Source organism: Lissotriton vulgaris, chromosome 5 (genome assembly GCF_964263255.1).
Source record: "Lissotriton vulgaris chromosome 5, aLisVul1.2, whole genome shotgun sequence".
Taxonomy (NCBI): Eukaryota; Metazoa; Chordata; class Amphibia; order Caudata; family Salamandridae; genus Lissotriton; species Lissotriton vulgaris.
The window spans coordinates 1,874,395,474-1,874,416,412 of NC_141693.1; positions in this window are offsets into that span (position 1 = coordinate 1,874,395,474).

The window sequence follows — 20,939 nt, forward strand, 5'->3', positions numbered from 1 at the left end:
AAAGAGGGAGTGCCGCAGATCTATTGTTCGCTGGTGAACAACGGCCCAACCACTTTAGATGCTCTGTGAACTCGCTAGGAGGGATGGGTGGGCCCCCTAGAGGAAGCAGATTGTCGAGACCCCCAAATGGCACCCAAAACTCTGACTACCTCCTTCAAACTGTGTCCTCACAGCATATTTGACGCCGGTATGTCTACATAAGGCGGGCTTGCGTCCCCTACCTGACTGTACCCGTTGTGGCTAAGTCCCAGCGGATTTTTATCATATGGTCTGGCAGTGTTACGGTCTTGCCTCATTCTGGGCGGGTATACAATTTGAACTTACCCAAACACTGGGTTGGCAAGTCCCCCACGACCCCCTGCGCCTCCTCCTCGGAGTCTTTGATGGCTTGGAAGGCTCTCGAGCTGACAAGCGTTTCTTGGGTATGGCGGTGGCGGTCGCCAAGCGAGATATCGCCTCTGCTTGGTCCCAAGCTAAGACTCCTACTGTTTGTAAATGGCGCAGAGGGGTAGACTGGTGTGCAGCGCAGGAGGAACCCCTCTTTGATGCCAGGGGATGCCCTGAAAAGTTGGAGAAGATATGGGGCAAGTGGTTAAATTTACTGTTTTGAAATTTGTGTCAGCTTCTCCTTTACATGACTGCCTTTTCCCTCTACAGGACACATTGTGCTTATGGATGTTTTCCTTGGCTTGCGCCTCCTATTGTCTGATGGTGATGATCTCTGCTATATTGTATATTCCATGGCTGTCTTTATATGTCCTAGCTTTTGAAAATGTCAATAAAATTGATTATCAAAAAAAAACCTTGAGTAATGCACCGTTTCTGTGTGGTGCTCGGGAGCCAGGCCCCTCCCACAACTGAACGCTCCTGCATTACAAGGAAAGTAAAAAGCAGCATGAGGAGGTAACTCCCTACCAGGATCTGCGCAGATGCACTGTAGATCCGGATTTGTCTCCTTCCATCCGCGGGTGTGTTAGGGGCATGTCCAAGAAGCGCTGCTCAGCGCGACCAAGTAGCAAAGAAACAGGTGAGGCCCAAAAAAAAATTAACCAGGGTCCAACAACCTCTGCTGCCCTGCTGAGGTTCCCCTGAGGAGAGTCAGCTACTGGTAGAGTAAAGTAATTCAAAATGAATGGTGAGAAACACTAAGAAACACATAAAAGCAATTTTAAAACATGAACAATTCACTATTCCAATATGGTGGTTGGGAGCCAGGCACCTCCCACAACTGCACACTAGTGCATTACAAGAAAAGCAAAAAGCAGCATTGTACCAGGATTTGGTTTCCATGGAGCATTGGCCGGGTTTCCCACCTATTTCTCCAGCCTCCATGGGTTGGACAATGTGTGATTATCTACATCAACTATGTGTTGCCCTTAGTCTACATCAGCCCTTTTGGTTCACCCTGGCGGTCTTCTTCTTCTTTATGGTGGACTCCCACCTGCTGTTTATTTTTTGTTTCAGCTGTTACCACCTGCTGACACCCTTCCTTAGTCGGTGCCGTTGGTTCTTGGAGTGTTGCCCTTGTTTTCCTGTAGTGGGCAATACACTTCACTTCCTACTCTTAGGTGGCATTGTGTTGCTGTTTTTCAGCCGTGTCTTTCTGTCTTCACTTGAGTTACTGTTGTAACTTCTTCTTTACGACAGTAGGATCTATTATGTCTGTTCTCCCTTGATTACCTGTGTTCTTGGAGTACCCTTCATTACTTCATTCCTCATCCTGCCGCTCACTGGTGGAGGAAGTGGGTTACCTTCGGTGGAGTGGATATACTTTCGCTCACCCTGTATGATAGGTGTGTGTCTACAGGAGTTTTTTTCTATGGATATTTATCCTTATATACTTTTGAATGTCTGACAAAATATCGAAATCAAAAATATCGAAATACAAAAATATCGGAACAAAAATATCGAAGTCAAAAATATAGGAATCCTATCCCTAACAAGGTAAGTACAAAAATATCGAAAAATTAATATTGTAGTACAAAAATATCGAAATTAAAAATATCGTTTTTTTAAATGTATTAATAATAATGTAAAAATAATTATAAAATACATATGTTACAAATATTAAATAAAAAATATTAAAACATAATAAAAAAATTAAAACTAATACATATACATTTAAAATACATGAAAAACTTAATAATTTAATGTAATTTTATATTTTTTAATTTCATTTTATTGATTTAATTTAAATTAATTTTATTTTTACCCTGTACGACTGTACCCCAAAAACCCAAAACTGACCCTGAACCCTAAAAATACCCCTTTACCCAAAAACCCAAAACTGACCCTGAAGCCTAAAAATACCCCTTTACCCAAAAACTGAAAACTGACCCTGAACCCTAAAAATACCCCTTTACCCAAAAACTGAAAACTGACCCTGAACCCTAAAAATACCCCTTTACCCAAAAACTGAAAACTGACCCTGAACCCAAAAAATATCCCTTTACCCAAAAACTGAAAACTGACCCTGAACCCTAAAAATACCCCTTTACCCAAAAACTGAAAACTGACCCTGAACCCTAAAAATACCCCTTTACCCAAAAACTGAAAACTGACCCTGAACCCTAAAAATACCCCTTTACCCAAAAACCCAAAACTGACCCTGAACCCTAAAAATACCCCTTTACCCGAAAACCCAAAACTGACCCTGAACCCTAAAAATACTCCTTTACCCAAAATTAATTTATATTATTTAATTACCAATTAATTATTAATTAACAATAACAATAAAGTAAATATATTAGCACATTAGCTGTAATTAATTACATTTAATAATTAATATTATTTTTTCCCAATTAATTAATTAACAATAACAAAATTATATATATAAAAAAAATTACTTTATTAATGTAATTAACTAATTAATATTAATTAATTACCAATTAATTATTAATTAAAAATATGTACAAAATTATATTAATGAATTAACTAATTAATATGAATTAATTACCAATTAATTATTAATTAAAAATATTTACAAACATATATTAATTAATTGATTATTATTAAATTACTTCCCACCCTATTCCCCTATAAACCCACAACCCGCTACAGTACTAAAAGACAATATTTAATTAAATTACATTAAAAATTACATAATAAAACATAATAAATACATTATAATATACACAAAATGTATTTAAAAATCGATATTAGTAACATCAAAATTATTGATTTCGATATTATTAACATCGATATTTCAAACTTCGAAATGACTGATATCATACTAATATCGATATTAAGACTGTCGATATTACTTACCTTCTATATTATGTCCCATCGATATTTAAACTTCGATATAATTGTATTTCGAAATTTAAATCTCGATATTTTGTCTGTGTACCATACTTTTATATTTAGTTGTATATGTCTCTACGTGTATATACCTATCTCTTGAATGGATCTCTTGTAGATGTCTTTTACTTCTGGTATATATATCTGTGAGTTGTGCACACATGGTCGTCGGGCCTTCTATACGTTGTACGTCGCTGCATTTTACCTGCACCCTTCTTGGTGACCTGGTTGTACTTCTCTGTTTCCTTCCTTCTCTTCAGTGAGCGTCTTCATTGCATTATTTTGGAGGATGCTTTCCATACCTTCAAGGTTCTAAATGTAAAATGGGTATCTTTATCATTCTTGTTGCTTCCTAGTGACTCTCTTCAGCATTTATGGTTCTCTTCTCTCCATCATTCTATCATTGGAGGTTTATTTATTTTTTTGTAATCCTTTTTTTAGGATAGTTTCCTTGACGATCGGTGGGTGTTTTTTATTCATTGTATGTGTTGCTACGGCTGAGCACGATGTGTATGCTCCTTGCATTTGGCATTGAGCTGGACTCTAAGGCTATTGTCCCTCGTCCCTTCTCATTCCCCGATCTTAGTTTGCATTCCCTTAGGGACTGGCTTTTCACTGATTCTATACCGTGCTCTTGTGATCTTATAGCTTTCTACGCCCTATGGGCTTTCATAGTCCTTCTTGAAGATCAGTCCTCTCTGTGAGCATCTTGCTTCACCTATCATTTTTGGATAGTTTGGTCCCTTTATGTCTTTTGGACCGGCTTCTCCTCTTTGGGGATCTTTAGGGATCTTTGGTGAGGTCAGTTCGCAGCCCTCCTCCAAGAATGGTATAGCTTGGGTGTCTGATTCTAAGATAAGGAATCTGTGGCTAGATGTTTCTATCAGATGGACAGCACTATCTGTACCAACTCTGGTGATAAACTACAACTAATATTCAGGTAAGCACAAACATTGTACTTCATTAACCATAATGCTAAGAGGACATCTGTGCTGTGATTCGAGGCAGTATGCTCCCATCCTCTGCTGTTTAGACAAGTTACTTACCTTTGGTAACACCTTCTGTACACAAACTGCCTTCTGTAGGTATGTGGCTTCTTTTACACAGTGAATAAACCAAGTATTAGTAACCGGGTATGCAGAGCACAATTCACTGAAGACAATCTTCCTTGTTTTAAACACTCTTTATAGAATTGTAAATTATAGTTTTCAATTTGCTTTTTCAGTAAAGAACATTAAGATAAGCACCTATACATAACATGATTTTTTCAAGATGTAGAGAAACAATTATTTTTTTCACAAATATATATATATATAACTCAATACATCTCGATATTCAATACGTAAAGTTAACAAATGTTCAAAATGTCAACAATATGTTAATGATGGGGCCCAATGCATACTTTGCCAGTCCTTCGTCAGGGGAAAATCTAAAACAATAAGAGAAATATATATATACATATATATGTCGGAGTGCGGAATCCTCTCTGAAAGTTCAATAACTGTTGGTAATATCATGTAAAATCAGCATCCCAAACTGTTAAATTAGACACTCTGTATGATAGTTCCAAGCATAGACATGAGAGACTTCTACCTCACCCAGTGTAAAAAATGTGTGTATCCCGCATATCGCGTCAAACGCCTTGTGTGAGTCCTGAAATGCTGCACTGCTTGAAAACTGGTAAAAAATGACGGAAAAAATAACAACATACAAAAGACCAATGTAACTCTACTGCAACAATAAAAACACAAATGACCCGATCAACTTAATATAGCGATACTTACCCGGGAGATGCTGGTGAACTTCACAGTCTTGGGCTTCTCCAAAATCAAAAACTGGTAAGCGATGTTTCCACAAATCTATGAGGCAACCATGCAATCTCTTAACTCCTTTGCTGCGGCGGCTATTCCGCCGCAGCGCTAGTGGGGAGGGGGGCCGCGCGGCGCTCCCGTACTCGTGATGGAACCTCTCTGTCACGAGCCACGGGCGCGCTGTGCTTGTGACGGAGCGGTTCCGTCACGGCCTGCCTACTCAATAGAACGCGCGGTGCAGGCGCGATATCAGCGCCGCGCAGGCTTGCAGAGCGGGCCGTGACGGAACCGCTCCGTCACCAGCACAGCGTGACCGAGGCTGGTGACAGAGCGGTTCCGTCACAGCGCCGAAGGAGTTAAAGCACGATTACCCTTGTTTACAAAAACGTAACGCTTCGAGGTTTAAGCTGCTAATCCCTCAATTTACCTATCGCTGTCTCAGAAATCACTCTCCTCCTCCTCGTAGGACGCCATGTTGTATCTCCGTGCCCTTCCGACTTTCTAAATACCATTCATTCCAAACATGGAAAACAGACTTAAACAAAAACAACTCGGGGAAAGGATGTAAACTTAGCCGCCATCTTAAAAGGGGGAAACCTTCCTCCAAAATTACAAATTACACCAAAAAGAGGGTTACCCACACATTAACTCCCTGGTAGTAGATCGTATAGTGATGCAAATCCCCGCATGCGACACAGAATTACACTATTCCTACCGAATGACGAATCCGGAAGTCAGACTCAACACTCCATTCACTTAAATGCTGAACCGCATATGGGAAACTGGAAAGTCCCACCTAATTACTATATGAGCATAACTCCTCGAATGTACGCAATCAAGCTAGGTGCATCACTGATGTCGTGGTGCTAATGCTGCACGTTGCTGTAAGCGGGCACGATAACCACTGTTCTAACGCAGAACTGAATTCCAAGCACATCCTACTGCTCCTAGAGATGCTCATCAATGCGCTAAAGCCCATGAGAGCTCCAATATATGTGTCTCCACACTTGGATAATGTCGTACCTCATAAGTAAGTTGATTCTACTTGGGGATGTACCCAGTGCTGTCTGTCATTGAAAACGCATGAGGTAAAACTTGAAAGATGGTGAACTGAAAAGGTGATGAAGCTCATGCATTCCTACCGAAGTAGTGATCCCAGCCCCTAATAAATCCATGAAAACCCACCACGAAAAAAGTGTAAATGTAGATAAACGGATCAAACATAAAATGATGAAACCTATAATTTACTGACGACTGTAATCGCGTTGAACGTACTGTAGAAAGTTTATAGGAAACAACTAATGTCCAGACGGTTATTGAGCCCTTTGGGAATCATGGTTTTTTAATTGTTTTATCCAGTAAATCTCTTGCTGAAGCAATAATCTATTGCCCTTTCAATGATCAAAAATCTCAATCAAAAATCTCAATTGAGACATAGTATGTCTAGTTTCATTCCAATGTTTTGCCAGGCTTGAAGTGATGTTGTTAGTTCGTATTTTACTTTTGTGTTCTGTTATTCTGATCTTGAGTTTGCGTTGCGTTTATCCAACATAAGCCTTTCCGCATGGACATTTGATTAAATAAATTACATTACTGGTGTTGCAGTCACTGGTTTGTTTCAGTGCTATTTTATATCCTGTACAGGGGTGTGTCAATTCATCCCCTTTAATCACATTGTGACAATGTTTACAATTGTGACAGGGTTTAGTGCCCTGATATTAGAGATTCACATCCATTTTGGTTTGTGATAATAGTGAACGTAGATGTCTTCCCCTGGTGTAGGCATGTAGCGGTGCCTGCTGAAATATCCTGTTAAAGTCGGGTTCATTACTCAACAGTTCCCATCTCTTATTGATGATCTTCTTGGTGGACTGTGAACTTGTTGTGTACTTGGACACAAAAACCATTCTGTCCTGACTTGATTTGCCTTTTGGAAGGAGTAACTGTCTTCTGTCTTTTTCGTTTATCCTGCCTATGCAGTCCTGCAAAATTGCTTCTGGATATCCTCTATCCTTGTATCGCTGTTTGTATATCTAAATTTTTGCTGAGCATGTTTGAGAATCAGAACAAATGCATGTTATGCACGTAAATTGAGAGTATGGAAGGTTGTGAATTAAACTCCTAGGATGAAAGCTGGAAAATGCCAGGGCGTTGTTCCGATCTGTAGGTTTGGAATAGACCTCCGGGTGATTTAGTGACAAGTACATCAAGGAAGTGAATGCTGTCTGTTCCAACTGTATAGGTAAATTGAATGCGTGGGTTAAACGTGTTCAATTCTTGCAACATCTCTTTTAGAGACTGTTTTGAATCCGTCCAAATGATAAAAATATTGTCAATAAACCTGCAGTACATTTTAATGTGATTCCACCAGGATGCTTTTGACATGATGTGTTGATGTTCAAATTGTGCCATAAAGGTATTGGCGTATGCTGGGGCTCCAGAAAATCCCATTGAAGTCCCAGTCAATTGAGCGTAGAATTTATCTTGTCACAAGAAGTAACTGTGGTGGAGACTGAAGTGTAACAGTTGTACTAGAAACATCTTAGTCATACCAATGTCCTTCATCTGCAGTAGCGCCCACTCAACTGCTTCCAAACCAGCATGATGAGGTATGGATGTATGCAAACCAGTAACATCGATAGTACTTAAGATGAAACTCTGGTCTTCCTCAAATTCCAACTGCTGAAGGATACAACTGTTCATATAGGAGTACTCCAATACCTATAATTAACTATTTTACACAGTGTCTTTTCCGTACCCACACAGGGATCACTTTCATTGATATTTTTCAGTTTCTACTTGTCCCCAGAACATGCATAGGGTTTAGAAAAAAACACACAAACACATTTACCTCTTCCATAATCGATGCCTTTACCTTTTTCATGCACACACAGGCAACTGTTACACTGCCTGACTGCACTGCCCTGTTTCTTGCCTGTCATACATCTCTCCTGCCTCGTGCACACGTACAGGCTCTCTCCGCTTTATTGCTTTCTGTGCACTGTTTCCTATGTACCACTTCCCTCCACAGACTGCCCTCTGATGGGTACACAGAAGATTCACGTTCAATGGTACACTGCCTGTCACCAGTACAACGCCAAGTTCACATATCCTGTCTTTTTCCTGTGTCTTGTACACTGGCATTTTTGTAGTTTGAAAGTACTATATTTCCAAGAAATATATTCCTATAGAAATATTACAAACATTTCTAGTTAATAAAAGAGAGAGTGAAAATAGAAACAGACAATTTTAGTAACCTAAAACAACAATGCACGGTTATATCCTTTCACTACGACTACTTGTATATTATATCATTTCAACTATACATACATTAAAATTTACCCTACCCGGACCCAATCCAGTCTACAGCCCAAAGTCTCACATATATTTAACCCCTTGTGTGCTGTTGAGGAGCTCAGCTTGTCATGAGGGACGGTTGAGCTGCCCTCATGACGATCTGAGCTCGTCACAGCCGTTGGAACGTTCGCAAGCGGGAATAATTTCCCCGCTGTGCTGAACGTTCTAAAAACGGGTGTGGTGTGACGAGCTCAACTCGTCACAAGTGCAGCTCCGCTGTGCCTCATGACGAGCCAAGGGGTTAAAACCTTTCACTAAAAATAGTAGAAAATGTATCAATATAAGAATAATTCATTAAACCCTAATAGCATTTTACAGTGCAATGTGCGTTTAACCAATAGCAAACAGTACATTTTACCCCAATCAGGATTCTAAAGTGCAATATGCATAGCTGCTTTCCACAACCTCCGTAATAGGGGATCCACCAATTTACTTGATGGCACCTTACTGAATATAATTGCAACCATACAGACCTGGATCTTAAACCCTCTTGGTAAGAGAATGCCAGCTGAGTCTTTGTAATTTTACACAAATATTGACCAATGGTGATAACTACATCTCGGAATATAAGACTATAAAGTAGCTCTAACCCCATTTCTATAGTTTGAATCCCATATTTTTTAAACTCAGGCCGAAGTACCTTTTTTGCTTGCCTCGGTGAAGAATACACAATCCAACAATAAATGGCTCACTGAATATTTCGGGAAACGACCTTAACAACACGGTCAAAACACTGCAATACATTCACATTGCTGCTTTTACAATGCAAGTCGTTACCATGACTTGCACTGGAGGGCGCTCTAGACTACGGAATAGAGTGATTTACTATTCCAACACCTTCCCTACTGTACGTAGGCCGGTGTTGGAATAGTAAATCATACTATTCCGAAGTCCAGCACCCTACAGTGTAACGACTTGCGTTGTAAAAACAGCGATGTAATGTACTGCGATCCAAATAATCGCTTGGTAACAACATACATCCAATATTTCCTACCTTTGTCACAGGGGCCTTGGCTATTGTTCATAACAACCTCTGTTTTTAATCCCTTGATACGCCACCCCGGGTCAATTCCCACCCTCAAGCTCAAGGCGTCATTCTGCAAGCACTTGTCTTAAATATTATATAGGCATGGGAACAAGTCCATGCTGTCCTGTGAAATTAAGAAAGGAATGGCTGATCTTTTAATTTTTAGATAAAACAAATACTCTGCCCAACTAGTTTTTATGGCACCTTGCCTGAGTGTACTCTTTGTCTGGTTAATTGAAACCATTTCGCCTCCTTCTATACACCTCTCTAGAACATTCAAGCGCTTTAGTAGTATTGTCACTAGGTTCCTTTTTTCCGTAGAAGGTTGTCATTATCTCCAGTGCGATTCACCCCGTCAATTTGTCTCATAGGTGCCCATCTTTAAGAGGTACATTAAAGCGCAAGGCTCTGGCATCAGCCAGCACACTCCAGGCTACAGTTCTCAATTCCCTCCTAACAGCCTGGATCATAGCATTTTTAGGGAGATCAAGAAGCAATTTTAGGGAATTGCCTTCTTTCCCTTCCCATATGACTTGCCTGTACAAAGCCACCACTTCTGCTCCATATAAGGCCTGCAGAAATAGCTTACCCTGAATAACTTCGCTTAGTGGCTCCAGGGTGTAACTGTCAAATTTACAGTCAAACCTTTTCACCCCATTCACTACTGCAGACAGGACAAGCCTCCAAGAAGCCATTTATTTAAACCACCTCAGACCATCTGAAAAGGTTAGCCCGAGATATTTATACTCTCTAACCTGCCCTAATCAACATTTATTGTAAGTTTATTTTCAAGGCCTAAGCGTTAGGGCATTTAGTTTCAGTTGCAGCCGATGGGTGTAAGATACATCACCACCAGATCATTTGCGTACATGAGGCAACTAATGTGCCTGCCTCCAGGTATCCTCTAGAGAAGATCTGCAATAAACACTACATAGCAAGGGGTAGCAAGCCGTTCTCCACTTGGATTGTCCTTGTCAGATTCCTAGGCTGATCAAAATCAATCTGAACCCCATTACCACTATAGGGCCCTGATATCTTCCACTGCTGTAATTTGCGTCAAAGCGTATGTCTATCCACCTTGTTGAAAGCCACTTGGAAGTCAACGGAGCAGCATCAAAGGCCACCTACCGACTTCATTAACTTCCTGAAACAGTGTTCCATTGTAATGCTTCAGCCTAAAGCTCCTTGTTCAATTGGAATCAAACCAGTATCAAAAGCCTAGGCCACTAAGTACTTTAACAAAGTTTGGACATATCATTTGGACAGGCTCAGACGGTAGTTAGCTGGCTGATTCATTTTGCCCTTTTTATGAATGGGCTTCACTATTGCCCACTTCCAAGACTCTGGAAGAGAGTCCGTCAACGTTACCTATTGGAAAAATCAGCTCAGGATGGATCCCCACTTCCTTGGATCTTTTTTAAATTTCATCTGCACCTCCTGCCTTAGAGGCTTTCATAATGCAGATTATCTCTGACAGAATTACTGCCATCTGTGCATTAACTATCATTTCGATATCGACTTCAGAGCTAGCCTGCATCAGTAAGCTATACTCCACGTTTCCACCTCTATATCCGGTCCTCCCCGAGCCCTGCTCGTGGTGTGGAGGGAGGTCTTCCTATCCCTAATCACTTCCGGCGGAAGCAGGGGTGTGCGGTCTAGTCATCCGACCGCCGCTTTCCTACTTAACCGATGTGCTGGACGACGCGCAGCGGACGTGCGCAGCGGGCGCGACGGTGGCGCGCCGGAGTCGTGCCAGAGTCCTGCCCGTCTGCGCCCGTCCGCGCCTGTACACGGCCCAGGGCCAGTCCTTATGCTTCACCTAATACTGACTCCAGGCGAACCTATTCAAAACATACTCTCCTGGCCCTTAGGACTCCTCATTGCACTAATGATACCTCCTTCTCTCCTCAGCACACGCCCCTGATCTGCCCAGAGTGTTTGTTATCTCTTACTGCTCTCCCATCAACACTAGACATTTCGGCTTCCGATTTCTTATGCAAATCAAAACCTAAACTCTCCTCACAAATTTTTAACTTTATTAGTCTGAACTGCAGGTCCCTCCCTAAGCATAGTAGAGATGTTTTTGACCTTCTATGTTCCTCCCAACCTGATGCCCTGTTCCTCACGGAAACCTGGCTAACGGACCACTCTGGCCCTGATATTGCAATCGCTCTTCCAGATAATTACACCCTCCTGGCCAGTAACAGAAAGGGCAAGGAGGGAGGGGGAATAGCCATTATTTTTAAAAGAACTCTCTCCTGTAAATGGGAGGATATCGCGATCTCTAATTGTGAGGCTGGGCTGTTTAAATTGCTGCTATACCCCAATCTCACACTTACAGGCGTTTTGATTTATCGCCCCCCTGGCAATGCCTCTTCGTGGGCTACATCTTTACCAGAATGTTTAGCTCCTTTACTACTGGTGTCAACCAACTTCCTCATTGTTGGTGATCTAAACATCCATTTTAACGATGCCACATGCCCAATTAGCTCTAACTTACTGTCTGACTTAGCGGCCATGAATATTACCCTACACAACTCTGAACCTACCCACAAGGCGGGCAATCTGCTCGACCCTATTCTATCTAATTTGGATGCAGTATCCTGTAAGCTCCCCTTACCCGTCCCGTGGTCGGACCACTTTGTACTAGAATTTTCCATTTCATTTGCGCACTCCTTTAATGACCTAGCTATCGCCCCTAAACCTAGAATGACCCGCAACTGGAAGAAATTAGATTCCAGTAAATTCAACTCTACTTTGTCTAACTCTATACCACTCACTGAGATCAGTAGCATTAATCAAGTGGACGTCATTCAGCACTGGCTCACATCTGCTGTAGACATCTGTCTCCCACTTCGTAAGCAGACATTTAATATACATCATCCTCCGGCCCCTTGGTTCAATGATCAACTAAAAAAAGAAAAAAACAGCTGCAAACATCTTGAGCGGAAATGGTGCTCAGATTACGACCCTCAAGCTAAACTACACTATAAAGCTGCTCTAACTAAATACCATTCTCTCTGCAAAACTGCCAGAACAGAATATGTTAATTCATCCATCCTGAACGCTCAAAATCGTCCTAAAGCCTTGTTCAAGGTAGTGCAGGAAATCTCGGGTGCCACCAGTCAACCCAAGGCCCCTTGTTTGGATAAATCACAATGTGATTCCTTAGCAGACTTCTTTGTCTCCAAAATCGAGAGTATATACTCCAACTTTGGTCCATCTAATGCTTGTCCAGTTTCTGAACCTTCTGCTTCTATGGCCGCAGACTTCTCTCAGCTGGAAGGGGCGGAGATTAAGGTCTGGGATCCACTTACTCCTTCCACACTACTTAATTTAGTGAAAAGCATTAAATCTGGTTCCCCTCTTGATCCCTTCCCTCCTCAAATCTTGCTTACCCTTGACCCACCCTCCCTAAAACTCATAGTGGATCTATTAAATACTTCTCTTAGGGAGGCTAAGGTCCCTAGTTCCTGGAAACATGCGATGGTTGTACCATTGCTCAAAAAGGCCAATGCTGATCCTAGTATTTCTGCTAATTTCCGACCAATTTCTCTGCTTCCTGTCTATTCCAAGATCCTGGAAAAACATATAAATATGCAACTTACCAGCCATATTGAATCTCACAGCATTCTACATCCCTCACAATCTGGTTTTCGTTCTGGTTTTTCCACAGAATCCACTTTGCTGGGAGTCTCTGAAACCATTCGTCATCTGGTTGACAGAGGGGAGACCGTGGCACTTATTCTACTAGATTTAAGTGCCGCATTTGATACGGTCTCCCATCCCATTCTGATTAACACTTTAAGAACATCTGGCATCTCTCACTCTGCCCTTGAATGGCTCATTAGTTTTCTGTCCGATCGGACATTTCAAGTCTTTTCGGCTACATCTATGTCAAAAATTCATACATCTGCATATGGTGTCCCACAAGGCTCTATCCTAAGCCCCCTTCTTTTTAATTTATATGTTCGACCCTTAGCGGATATTGCAGAGCAGGCAGGGCTCTCTATATTCTCATATGCAGATGACACACAGATTATTTTTTCCCTCTCCACCAGTCATCTTTCCACCACATCGTCCCTCTGTCTCGGACTCAATAATATTGCGTCTTGGATGTACAATAACAAGTTAAAACTGAATGGAGGGAAAACGGAACTCCTCCTATTTGGCAACAATCCTGCCTTATGGGGACCCTCCCACTGGCCTGTTCAAATGGGCACCTCTCCCAACCCTTCGAAAACTGCTCGTAACCTGGGAATAATATTCGATGATCAGCTGTCCATGAGACAACATACCGTGAGAGTCTCCTCCATTTGCACAACTATCCTCAAATGGTTGAGGAAAATCACCTGGATGCTTCCTCTTGAAACCCAGAAAACCGTAGTCCAGGCGCTAATAACATCTTGCCTCGACTATGGCAATGTTCTCTTCCTGGGTGCGGGCAAAGAGGTCATTCGAAAACTACAAACGGTTCAGAACATGGCAGTCCGTCTCCTTTGTAACCTACCCTACAATTCCTCCACTTCCTTGCACCGTCGTAGTCTTCACTGGCTAAACATTGACAATCGATGCAAATTCAAGGCTCTTTGTTTTGTACACAAAATTAACACTGGCAAAGCCCCCCAGTATTTGAAATCCCTTATTCATCCGTACCTTCCTTCCCGCACTCTCCGTTCATCTAGCCAACATAAACTTCGGATCCCCAGGACGAAAAGAGCTAGAATGGGAGGTCGATCTTTTGCTTTTCTGGCCCCTTCCCTGTGGAATTCTCTTCCTCTTTCCCTTCGGACGGAATCCAACTATCTAAAATTCAGAAGGGATGTCAAAACGTGGCTCTTTGATCTTTAATTTCTGCTACTGTACACTCTCCTTATTGGTTTAGCGCCGGGAAACCTCAGGGTAGCTGTGCGCTCTATAAAATTAAATATAATAATAATATAATAATATAAAGAGGAGATAAATGTGAACCGGTCTTCTTCACTTATTTGAGCCTCTAACAAAATAGTTTACTATTACCATACTTAAATGATTTCCATTGGCCAAAATCAGTTCCACTAAAGAATGAAAAATCTTTGCGTCTCCTTTCCTAGGTTAAAGAAAATATACACTCCGGAATATTTAACGCTTAAACACAATTCTTACGTAACCTCATCAAGATCTTTAAAAGCTGATTTTTTCGTTTAAATCCCATGTACGACTAACAGGTCATCAGGAAAATCCCCAAACAATGATTTTACTTCATTAACCAGATTTAGCAGCTTACACTCGGAGAGAGGGCGAATTGGTGGCACATACACATTTAAACATGTCATTTACTTTAACCCCTCCATATTGACATACAGGTCGATTAATCAAGAAAAAACCCATGAGCAAGCGGTTTGGAGTTATGTTGCCGTTCTCCCACAGCAAACTGAAACCAAGAAGAGTAATCCACCCAGTGATCTTCCATCCACCCAGTGATCTTCCTCTTGACGAGGCCTTTGCATTTTGTACTATGGAAACAAACCACTCCACTACAGCGCGCTCCAACAGCCAGGTTTCCTGAAGGAATAAGATGGAGTGATTCTTCAAAATCTCTCTATAATTTTCCATGTCTATAAATGTTTTAAATCCATGAATGTTCCAAATGAGGACTTGAACTTGCTGGGGATGCCATGTCTCCTACCAATCAATCTTGTCTACCCCTCCACTTATCCATGGAGGAAAGCAGCCTTCCTGAGCATTTTTGAAAGAACAGCTCTCTCTCCTCGATGGGACCAAAACCCCAAGTACTATGATCATTATCCCTCTGTCGCTCATCGAGCTACCTGCAGCGGAACCTATTCTGACTTCTCAAATCCTGCAATCTATCTTTAGTGACTATCCTTTCTTGAGAGCCATCATATTCCCACCACCTCCCCCAGCCTCTGGTCTCTGCTGCTGCTCAGTAGGCCTGGCAAGATAAACATGGTACTGTTTTAGCCCACCATGTTCGCTTAGAAAAGGGACTAACTGTGTTTCATCATTTTCTTCACGAAGACAGATGCCATTTGACACCAGGACTGCTGCTTCCACTAAATTCTTCATTTCCTTTAGGTGAACATAACTCTGGTTATCTCTTCTCCTGCAACCTCCCTAAATCCAGTCAGTGTCAATCCTTTGTAGAGACAATCCTCAATCCTTTAATATTAGCAAATACTTTTAATGGTTCTATCCTATTTAGGGGCTGTTTAGCTACCTCTCTCCTATTCTTTTTAGGTTGCGCCTTTAGGAACATCCACAACAGCTTCGACATCCAACCCGGAGACCATCCCACCCAATCTTCTGCCGTACCTGCTCCCCCCTCGAACATCCTTAACAACTGGAACCCAATCTCCACCGAGGACACCATCCGCCTGATGAACTCCATCTATTCAGGATCCCCCACAGACCCATGTCCGCACCACATTTTCAACAAAGCAGACTCCATCATAGCACCACACCTCCGGGACGTCATCAACTGCTCCCTCAACTCCGCCACCTTCCCGGAAAACTGGAAACACGCCGAACTCAGCGCCCTTCTGAAAAAACCCACAGCGGATCCCACCGAACTCAAAAACTACCGCCCCATCTCGCTCCTACCATTCCCGGCCAAAGTCATCGAGAAAGCCGTCAACATCCAGCTCGCCGCCTTCCTCGAAAGCAACAAATCCCTCGACTCCTCACAGTCCGGCTTCCGAGCCAAACACAGCACGGAGACCGCTCTCATCGCAGCAACAGATGACATTCGAACTCTACTAGACAACGGAGACACAGTCGCCCTCATCCTCCTCGACCTCTCCGCAGCCTTCGACACAGTTTGCCATAGCACTCTCCTACAGCGCCTCAATAACATCGGGATCCAAGGAAAAGCACTGGAATGGATCACCTCATTCCTCACCGGAAGAACCCAGAGAGTCCGCCTCCCACCATTCCAGTCTGAGGCCACTGAAGTCATCTGCGGCGTACCCCAAGGTTCCTCACTCAGCCCCACCCTCTTCAACGTATACATGAGCACCCTCGCAACCATCGCTCGCCAGCACAACCTCAACATCATCTCCTACGCAGACGACACCCAACTGATCCTATCACTCACCAAAGACCCCAACACCGCCAAAACCAACCTACATGAAGGCATGAAAGAAGTAGCAGAGTGGATGAAGCACAGCCGTCTAAAACTGAACTCAGACAAAACAGAAGTCCTTATCTTAGGCACCTCCCCCTCCGCTTGGGACGACTCTTGGTGGCCAGAGGCCCTTGGAAAAGCACCCATCCCGACGGACCACGCACGAAACCTGGGCGTCATCCTGGACTCCTCTCTCTCGATGAACAGACAAGTCAACGCAGTCTCATCTTCTTGCTTCAACATCCTCCGCATGCTCAAAAAAACATTTCGCTGGATCCCCACCGAAACCAGAAAGACAGTCACCCATGCATTGGTTACAAGCCGCCTGGACTACGGAAACACCCTATACGCCGGTATCACCGCAAAACTCCAGAAAAAACTACAACGCATCCAGAACGCATCAACCAGACTCATACTTGACATCCCACGCAAAGACCTCATCTCTAGCCACCTGAAAACCCTCCACTGGCTCCCCGTCAATAAGAGGATTACTTTCCGACTCCTAACCCACGCCCACAAAGCACTCTACGAACTTGGACCCGAATGCCTCAACACACGACTTTCCTTCTACACCCCCCCTCGCCAGCTTCGATCTTCCAACCAAGCCCTTGCCACCATTCCTCGCATCAATAAAACCACCATGGTAGGTAGATCCTTCTCCTACCTCGCAGCGAAAACCTGAAACTCACTCCCCACCCACCTACGTCTCACACAGAACCACCTAGCATTCAGAAAGCAACTTAAAACCTGGATATTCGACAAGTAACTCCCTCCCCTCCTCAAGCGCCTTGAGACCCTCTGGGTATGTAGCGCGCTATATAAATTTCTGACTTGACTTGACTTGGAGGTCTTGTCTGCTCACGTTCTTTTCCAGCCTGAACTGCAACAACACTACTAGGATCTGCTAAAGATTTTCTTGTAACAGATCCTCTTTTTGCAGATCCTGTACTCCGACCTATTATATGTGGAGAAAATCTCTCCATAGGATCTTCAATGTGTTTAACATTCCTAATTGGCCTAATGTTGTTATCATTTTTTCTCCCAACAGACTAATTTTTCACTGTTATGGGTTCCTTCCTTCTCTTTTTCTCATACACTTTACTTTGGGCTCTAAATCTTTCTTACTCAATTGCCCCTTAGAAATGGGTTTTCTTCAAATTATTCTGTGTTTTCCCTATTGTGGGGAACCCCCTAGGATTGAGGAGTTGGCTGGCTGACTAAGGGGTTGCCTAAGCGGGGCTATACCACATATCTTCAGCCAATTTGTACGATTTCTACCACCCCCTACTTTCCTGGTATCTCTTCCTCCCCCTGGTCACATAAAAATGATACTATACCTAGATAAAACAATTCTTTTTCAAAAAACACCCCCCTTCTAAAAGGTAAGTAGGGGGCGTCTTGAGACAAAATTCTCACCACTTATGACCTCCTAATGGGTGCATACCTCATCTTGGGGAACGGACAGAATTCCAGCTTTCAAAATAGCCCCCTTTATCCCTTCTCCTCCAGGAACCTCTTTAACTTCATCCTTTAATGATTTGCCAATAGCTTCAAGCAGAATTATAATCTTAACATTCTAAGTGTTCTTTAAGACGAAAGCTTTTAGCATACCCTGGAAAGCTACTTGCATTGGGGACAGAAGATTCAAAATTGATAAATCTTGGGCAAAGTCAAAAACATTTCTGAAGGAGTTAACCTCATGCTCATGTTCATGGTTGGCTTGTTTGTTTTCATCAGTCACCCTCATATGACCAACTGTGGATTCTTCAAACTCTTCGCGTTCAGCGACAGAGAGACATTCACACTGTAGATTGCCTACTGCTTCAATCAGCATTGCACCCACCTCAACTCCCCTTGTAGGTATTGGGGACAATGAACGTCTAGGGGGTCTTGCCCCAGAAACCCCCCTTTGGGTCTCCTTCAGCTTTGACAGACTTGACACGTCAGTCCCCTCTAAATCTTGGCCAAAACCTTCAGATCGAGAACTTACATAATCCACATGGATCGCCTTACTCCTTCATGGGGTGGCAATATCGAGTTCATCCAATGGATAAACGTCTCCCACCAATGGATTTTTCTCTGAAACATGTAGGAGTGGAGATTCAGAAAAGGGGGAACCACTTCCCCTGACACCACCCCTTCTTCCCCTCCTATGGTGTTCTATTCTTTTTGCTGTAATAATTCCAGTTTTATTTTCAACATCGATTTCACTTTGTCTTTTGACAAAGATGATCTCCTCCGCAGTTTCATTTGGGCCAGGTCTTGAACTTGAGTTTCTAACTTTAAAATGTTTTCCAACAAAATCTTGCATTGGGACAGGGTAAACCCGCAACCGGCCTGACTGCCTTCTGCCTTCAACTCAAAGCCTAGGTCTTCTTTGCCTCTGTGAGGGAAGTACCAGAGATAGTAATAGACATAGCAGGCTCAGGCAAATGATCACTTACTGGCCGATCTAAGGCCATTTGCAACTCCAGGTCCATCCCTGGTATTGGTGAACTCTATGGGTGGCCTCTACCTAATGTAGGCCGAGAACTATCGCTAGGCCTCCCTCGGGGACCCACCTTACCCTCATGGCACTCAACCTCCCCCTCTTGCTGACTTGTAATGGTGCTGTAATGGGGCAGGTGGAGTGGGAGTAACGGAGTCTGAGGCTTTGATTAAGGATTTCAAAGAAGGCTTTATTTTTATATAGGCTTTTCTTCTCCTGCTTGTCAGTCTCTCTCTAACGAAAACTGCAGGATCCGTTTTTATGTTCTTGAGGGGCTCCAGGTTTACTATGCCGGTCGGGTCGTGGCCTCGTGGTGGTCCGACGATCCAGAAGCCCAAAATAAACACGGAGATAAGAAAACAGAAAGAACGGGTTACTGGGACGTTCGTTTCACATCTTTTAGGGGGACCGGGTGTGAGGGAAACCAAGTGCTCGGGTGTATCATACAGCTAGTTCAAGTGCTCTGGTGCTTGTGAGGGGAAGGATAGAGAGTTCGTACGGCTGTACAATATTTACACTAGCAGGTTCTACTCTGCAGGCTGCAGACGCCGTCCCACCCAACCCGCTACCTTGCCCCGTACCTCTGAGAGCCACACTCCTCCCGTGGGAGCGTGGCGGGGCGGCTCGTGGGGACGTTGGCCTCCGGGCTTGATGTAATCGCCTGGGCTCGTCTCGTCCTCTTCCTCTACGCTGTCCTCAAGGAACCTTGACTGCATACTCCTTCTCCGCTCGCCAACACCTTCTTCCTCCGGGGATACGCCGTCCGTCCTCTTCCGGGTTCGTCCTTCTTTTGGCTCCACTGCTTCAATGACGTCTGTGAGGGGCGGAGTCTCGTTACTCTGGAAGGCGCTGTTAAAGGCGCCCAGCCCCTTGCATTCCTCGTCAACCCAACTGTGTTCGCGTTCCTCAGTTTGCCAATCGTCCTCCAGGTATGGGGGTTCGCGCTGTTGAGAGGGGAGAGAAATGGGTGACAAGGGGGCCTCTGACCACCAATCAAGGTGTGGTTTGTACTGTTCCTCAGAGGAACGTCCCGCCCCGTCACAGGTGCTCCACTACCGGTGAAGGAGGGTTGAGAACTTGGATGTGAAATGACGCTCCCTCCTGCTCTTGAATAATGGTGTGGGTTGCGAAGATGTCTGGGGTAAGTTGGACCAGCTCAGTTGGTCCTGACATCGCTCTGACAGTTCCTGGGCACTCACTGACAAACCTTTTATCCCGTCTATGCTGACCAGAGCAATAAGCCTCATTTCCATTTCCCTTTCCTCTTGGTCTCAGTATGCGCTCTGCCATAGTCACAATAATGGTAAAAAATCACAGACTACAGGTTTTGCTAGAGACAACAGCTTTCCACACTCACTGCTTTTCTGACAATTCCAATAATTCCAATGGTTACAACTTGCAAAAGTTAATTTGCTGTTACTTTACTGTTGCCTTAGATGGTAGCACCTCCAGTCAGAATGCTAATACAGCCCTGGTAGAAGTGAAATCCCTTGGGCAAACAGCACTTGTAGATAACAGCAAGAATACTAGACCCAGCAATCACTGAGGTAGGAAGACCAAAGTAGCTGGGAGGAGGGAATACGGTGTCCCGCAAGCACAAGCCGCACCAGCTCTCTAGAGATGCTGCCTCTGCACCACATGCTACCAGCGCTGTAGCACCTACCATGCCCCCCACACCTCCACCACTAACACAGGCTTTAAGGGTTGAAGAGAGTCCTTGCAGGGACTTGGGAGGTGAGACGGAGTGCACTGTGCACTGCACCTGGAGCATCGCAGACTCAATGAGCTCCTTAACTAACCCTCCTTTTGATGGCTCTGGGGTCACTTCGA